The sequence below is a fragment of the Felis catus genome, chromosome B1 (assembly GCF_018350175.1).
Source record: "Felis catus isolate Fca126 chromosome B1, F.catus_Fca126_mat1.0, whole genome shotgun sequence".
Taxonomy (NCBI): Eukaryota; Metazoa; Chordata; class Mammalia; order Carnivora; family Felidae; genus Felis; species Felis catus.
This window is the reverse complement of record NC_058371.1, coordinates 155,889,483-155,896,235: the sequence shown is the minus strand read 5'-3', so window position 1 is coordinate 155,896,235 and position 6,753 is coordinate 155,889,483. Positions and strand designations below refer to the sequence as shown.

The window sequence follows — 6,753 nt, the reverse complement described above, 5'->3', positions numbered from 1 at the left end:
CTAAAATATTTTGTTTAGTCCTATTGTTCTGCTTTAAAAAAAAAAAAACACCTTACACTGGAAACTTGGCAGTTTATGTTTCAAAGTTTATGTTTCACCTGTGAAACTCTGGACATATTAAGAGTACAAACATTTCACATACACCTTGAAATGTAGGTCCAATGATACGGGTAGCATCCATTTACCATTCATGGCATAGACTAACAGAACTATTTAGGCTCTGTGCCCTTTGTTATGTCTGTCGAACTAAGGAAAAAAATTATATTAGCAAGTAAGTGAGGATTTTCAATTGTAAAATATTCAGCTCTGTGCTCTTCTCTGTTTATAAGATCAATAAGTATCCATTGTATAAAACATACGGCAAGTTACCCACAGTCTTATTGTTAATACTTCTATTTGCCAAATGTACACTTAAATATGAAAATATTTTTCCCATGTCAAATCATCAAGTTCTGAACATGTGCCAGTCAGTATGTGGTAATGTTTCTCAGTACACTGAGCAATGGTCTGGAAGTGAACCAGGGGGTAGCATGTCCTAGTTTATAAATGCTATAGTCTGGGTATATTAAAGTCCCTTTAGAAACATTATTTCATTCTTTGGCCTTTCATACCTAAATTTGCTATATGTTTTTATATTTTTCACATGAATCTAGAATCATGAATCATTTTTCACATGAATCTAGAAGTAAACTAGGAAAATAGCAACGTGTGACCTCTTCTGTCCATCACTGTTAGTTTCCTTTAAAAAAAAATAGGATTCTCCCCAGCTTAAGTTTATCAATTCTATTTTGTGATCTCTATTACAACATGTTACCAGTTGCAACCAATCTAATATACAAATCTCAGGACTTTCACATTTATTTGTTCCATATACGGAAAACCTATTTCATAATCTTTTTCTTATTGACCTTAAATTTTGCAGTATCTGAGGAACTTTGTCATGTCTAGGGTGAAGCCAGTATTTTCATGTCTAGGTTTCTTCAAAGACCATCACAATCTATGGGATGGTACTTTGAAGTTTATCATTTTTCTAGTCGGCCTTTGAGTCTTCAGGGGCCAAGCGTTTAATATTTCTTTAATCTGGAGCCAAAATGACTTCCTGCTCCAGTGCTGGCCTCAATTATGGTGCTAAAAAATTATCTTCTCTTAATTAAAGGAATCACAGTGCTGTCTTAGAGCACAGAACATTACTTTTCAAGGGGGATGACCATCTTCAGGTAAAAGTAAAATACTTTCTGGCCAGATTTTTGAAATAAGGATAATTTCTGGGCATTTAATATGTAAATAACATAGTAAATATCTAGAAATAATCTAATTAAAAAGACAGAGGCTAAAGATTCAAAAGAGGATGGAGTCAACATATCAGTTCTAAAAGTAATAATTTACTTAAATTGTGCGTTTTTCTGGAAAAAAGAAGATAACACTAGACTATATTTCAGGAAAGTTGATTAGAATTACTTGGTGATAATGCAACATTGCTCCCTCATTTAGACATCATTCAAAAATTTATAGAATGCTTACAATATGCAAAGTATTATCTGGTTGAATGACCAATTTTCCTCATATATTATTCCCTTAGGTGAAATACTTGTCTTTGGAGGCAACTTCATTCTTATAATCTCAATTCTTCAGAAAAGTTCTATTAAGTGTATTCAGTATTTCTGTTAGAGCAGCACTCTCCAATGAAATTTCTGTGATAATAGAAATGCTCTATAATCTATGCTGTTCCATATAGTAACTACTGGCACATGTAGCTATTATGCATTTGAATTGTGGTTAGTACAGCTAAAGAACAGAATGTTTACTTTTGTTAATTATAATTTAAATTTAAATAGTCACATGTAGCTAGTACTGTACTGAATAGTGCAGACATCCATACAAATTCTCAACATATCGTGCAGGCATGATCATTAAGAAAAGTCGATAAAAATATTTTTGTGTGTGCCTACAAGAGATCCATTTTAGACCTAAAGACACCTGCAGATTGAAAGTGAGAGGATGGAGAAACATGCATCATGCAAATGAACAGCAAAAGAAAACCAGAGTAGCAATACTTGACATTGGACAAAATAGACTTTAAAACAAAGACTGTAACAAGAGACAAAAGAAGGGTACTATATAATAATAAAGGGGACAATCCAACAAGAAAATACAGCAAGTGTAAATATTTATGCACCCAACATACAAGCACCCAAATACATAAATCAGTTAATAACAAACATAAAGTAACTAACAGATAATAAATAATAATAGGGGACTTTAACACTCTACTTACATCAATGGACAGATGAACTAAACAGAACATTAACAAGGAAGCAATGGCTTTGAATGACACACTGGAACAGATGGGTTTAACAGATACATTCAGAACATTCCATCCTAAAACAGCAAAATACACATTCTTTTCAAGTGGATATGGAACATTCTCCAGAATAGATCACATACTAGTCCACAAAACAAACTTTGACGAATTCAAGTAGATCAAAATCATACCATGCATATTTTCTGACCACAACATTATGAAACTAGAAGTCAACCACAAGGACAATTCTGAAAAAACTACAAATACATGGAGCTTAAATAACATGCTACTAAACGATGAATGGGTCAACCAGGAATAAAGGAAAAAATGAAAAAGTACATGGAAACAAATGAAAATGAAAACAAAATAGTCTAAAACCTCTGGGATGCAACAAAAGTGGTTCTAAGAAGGAAGTTTATAGGAATACAGACCTACTCAAGAATCAAGAACAATCTCAAATAAACAATCTAAACTTATACCTAAAGGACCTAGAGAAAGAACAACAAACAAAACCTAACACCAGTAGAAGGAAGGAAATAATAAAGATTAGAGTAGAAATAAATGATATAGAAACTAAAAAATAATAGAACAGATCAATGAAACCAGGAGCTGGTTCTTTGAAAAAATCAACAAAATTGATATATCTTTACCCAGACTTATCAAGATGAAAAGAAAAAGGACTCAAACAAAATAAGAGGAGAAATGACAACCAACATCATAGAAGTACAAACAATTATAAGACAATAATATGAACTATGTCAACAGATTGGACAACCTACAAGAAACAGATAAATTATTAGAAACATATAAGCTACCAAAACAGAAACAGGAAGAAATATAAAATTTGAACAGACTGATTACCAGCCAAGGAGACTGAATCAGTAATCAAAAAACTCACAACAAACAAAAGTCCTGGCCCAGATGGCTTCACAGGAAAATTCTACCAAACACTAAAAGAAGAGTTAATAACTTTTCTTCTCAAACTATTGCAAAAAATAAAAAAGAAAGGAAAACTTCCAAATCCATTCTATGAGGCCAATGTTACCTCAATACCAAAACCAGATAGAGACACCACTAAAAAAGAAACTACAGGCCAATATCCCTGATGAACATAGATTTGGAAATTCTCAATAAAATACTAGCAAATCAAATTTTACAATACATTAAAAAAATTATCACCACGATCAAGTGGGATTTATTCCTGGGTTTCAAGGGTGGTTCCACATCCACAAATCAATCAATGCAATACATCACATCAGTAAAAGGAAGGATAAAGACCACATAATCATTTCAATAGATGCAGAAAAAGCATTTTATGAAGTACAATATCCATTCATAATAAAAACCCTCAACAAAACAGGGTGAGAAGGAACTTACTTCAACATAATAAAGCCCATCTATGAAAAACCAACAGTTAACATCATCCTTAATGGAGAAAATCTGAGAGCTTTCCCCTAAGGTCAGGAACAAGACCAGGATGACCAGGATGACCAACATAGTACTAGAAGTATCAGCCACAGCCATCAGACAACAAAAAGAAATAAAAGGAATCCAAATCAGTAAGGAAAAAGTAAAACTTTCACAATTTGCAGATGACATAATACTACATATAGACTACAAAGACTCCACCAAAAAACTGCTGGAACTGATAAACAAACTCAGTAAAGTTGCAGAATACAAAATCAATGCACAGAAATCTGTTGCATTTCTATACACTAATAATGAAGCAGCAGAAAGAGAAATTAAGGAAACAATCACATTTACAATTGTACCCAAAATAACAAAATTAACAAAATATCTAGGAATAAACCTAACCAAAGATGTGAAAGATCTGTACTTTGAAAACTATAAAACACTGATGAAAGAAATTCAAGACAACACAAAGAAATGCAAAGACATTCCATGCTCATGGACTGAAAGAACAAATATTGTTAAAATGTCTATACTCCCCAAAGCAATGTACATATTTAATGTTATCCCTATCAAAATACCAACAGCATTTTTCACAGAGCTAGAACAAAAAACCCTAAAATACGCATGGAACTGCAAAAGACTCTGAATAGACAAAGTGATCTTAAAAAACAAAAAAAGAAAAGAAAAACTCAAGGCATCACAGTTCTGGACTTTGAGTTATATTACAAACCTGTAGTAATCAAAATAGAGTACTGGCATAAAAATGGGCATATGGATCAATATAATAGAATAGAACATCCAGAAAGAAACCTCCAATTATTTGGTCAATAATCTTTGACAAAGTAGGGAAGAATATCCAATGGGAAAAATGCAGTATCTTAAACAAATGGTATTGAGAACACTGGACGGCTACATGCAAAAGAATGAAATTAGACCACTTTCTTACACCATACGCAAAATAAACCCCAATGGATTAAAGACCTAAATGTGAGAAAGGAAGCCATAAAAATCCTAGAAGAGAACACAGAGTAACTTCTTTGACATCAGCCATAGCAACCTCTTTCTAGATATGTCTCCCAAGTAGGGAAACAAAAACGAAAAGCAAATTCTGGAACTACATCAAAGCAAAACACTTCTGCAGGCCAAGGGAAACAATCAACAAAGGTAAAAGGCAACCTACAGAATGGGAGAAGATATGCTCAAGTGACATATCTAGTAAAGGGTTAGTATCAAAAATATATAAAGAACTTATAAAACTCAACATCCTTCCAAAAACTAATCCAAGTAAAAAATAGACAAACAACATGAACAGATATTTCTCAAAGAAGATACCCAGAATATTAACTCACCAGCAACCCTCCAGTCATTTCTAGTGATGAGGGTAGTGGATGTTAAGTCCTCCCTGCTCTTTCAGTGCATCCTACTCTATGTACACATTCTTTGATGTTCCAGGGAAATCATAATTATAGACATGTGTGATATCGTGGACATTGAGACCTCAAGATGTCAAATCTGAAGCAATCAATATTCTTACTCTACCTGTTTTAAACTTTTCTAATGTTCTCTCTTGGCCATCTGTTTTCTGTCGCCGTGAAGGGACTCCCACCAATCCATGTCGCAGAATTGGGTCACTTGATGAGCAAACTTTTCTGCTGACAAACATTATGACTTTGTCCTTGGGAGACAAGTTTTCTAAAAACACTTGGATATGAGATCATTTCTCTTCTTCTGTGGTGACAATTACGTTTTGTTTCATGGTACTTACAGCAACAAGATCCAATGTACCAACATATACAATCATTGGCTTTTTCAAATAAAATTGTGCAAATTCACGGACAGCATATGACCACGTTGCACTTGTCATAATAGTCTGCCTGTCTGGTGCACATCTAATAAAATCGTTATTATCTGGGGTCAAATCCCATGTCTAGCTTCTTGTCGACTTCATCTAATACCAAGTAGGTTATGCTTCTGAGATTGGAACAGTTACTCATTTGTAAATCATTCAGTCTTCCAGGAGTTATAATAATATCTACTCCTTTTTTCAGTTATTGTATTTTTCCATTTCTATCTCCACCACCATATATACAAACACTTTTAAGGCCTTTATACGAATACATAGAACATTCTGCTTCCACATGAAGACCTAATTACCTAGTGGGTGTAAGAACTAACATTCTGGGTCCGTTCTTTTTTTCTCTAATTATGGGCTGTAAATCAAGATGGATAATCCAGGCACTAAGTAGGACAGTCTTCCCTGTTCCAGTTTGGGCTAATCCTATAAGATCTTTTCCTTGTAGAACTATTGGCCATGGCTGCATTGAAAAACATCCTCAAATTTACAAGTAGGACTGGGTATATGACACTTCTGACCATCTTTCAAGTCATCACACATTATATCAAAATTTTCTTTCCTCCAAGTGTCTACTTGCACTTGGACACTGAACTTGTTGTTTCTGACTCCATGTAAAGTTTTTCTTAACTGGAGGTAAATCTTCCCATTCCCTCCCTCCATTTCAAAGTATTTTCTCCAATTTGATCCCAAGCAGTGAATAGCTGATTCTCTGTAACATTACTATCTGTCCTTACATGTCTTCCCACAGAAGGTTGGAATGCAACAATATCAATTCTGGGCTTTGCATTGTAATTTTAGTGTTTTGTTTGTTTGTTTTAAAGAAAATTATCTGTCACTGTTTTGGCTGTTTCTTCATTGCCTTGCTGCCAAAAATTTTGACCTGTGCATGGGGATAATCTTTGATTATCTGTATTTTCCTGTTTGTTGTACTTTGGAGGTCTTTTTTTTTTTTTAAGAGGCTTTTTTTTTTTATTTTTAATGTTCATTTACTTTTGAGAGAAAGAGAGAGAGCGGCGCGTGGGTGGCTCAGTCAGTTGAGCATCTGATTTCGGCTCAGGTCATGATCTCACGGTTTGTGGGTTCAAGTCCCATGTCAAGCTCTGTGCTGACAGCTCAGAGCCTGGAGCCTGCTTAGGATTCTTTCTCTCCCTCTCTCTCTCTGCCCCTCTGCTACTTGCTCTCT

At 34.2% G+C, this 6,753-nt stretch overlaps 1 pseudogene; it reads right to left on the bottom strand.

Moving 5' to 3' along the window:
- Positions 1-3,035: 3,035 nt before the first annotated feature.
- LOC101082310 lies at positions 3,036-6,357 on the bottom strand (annotated as a pseudogene).
- Between the last annotated feature and the right edge of the window lie 396 nt (positions 6,358-6,753).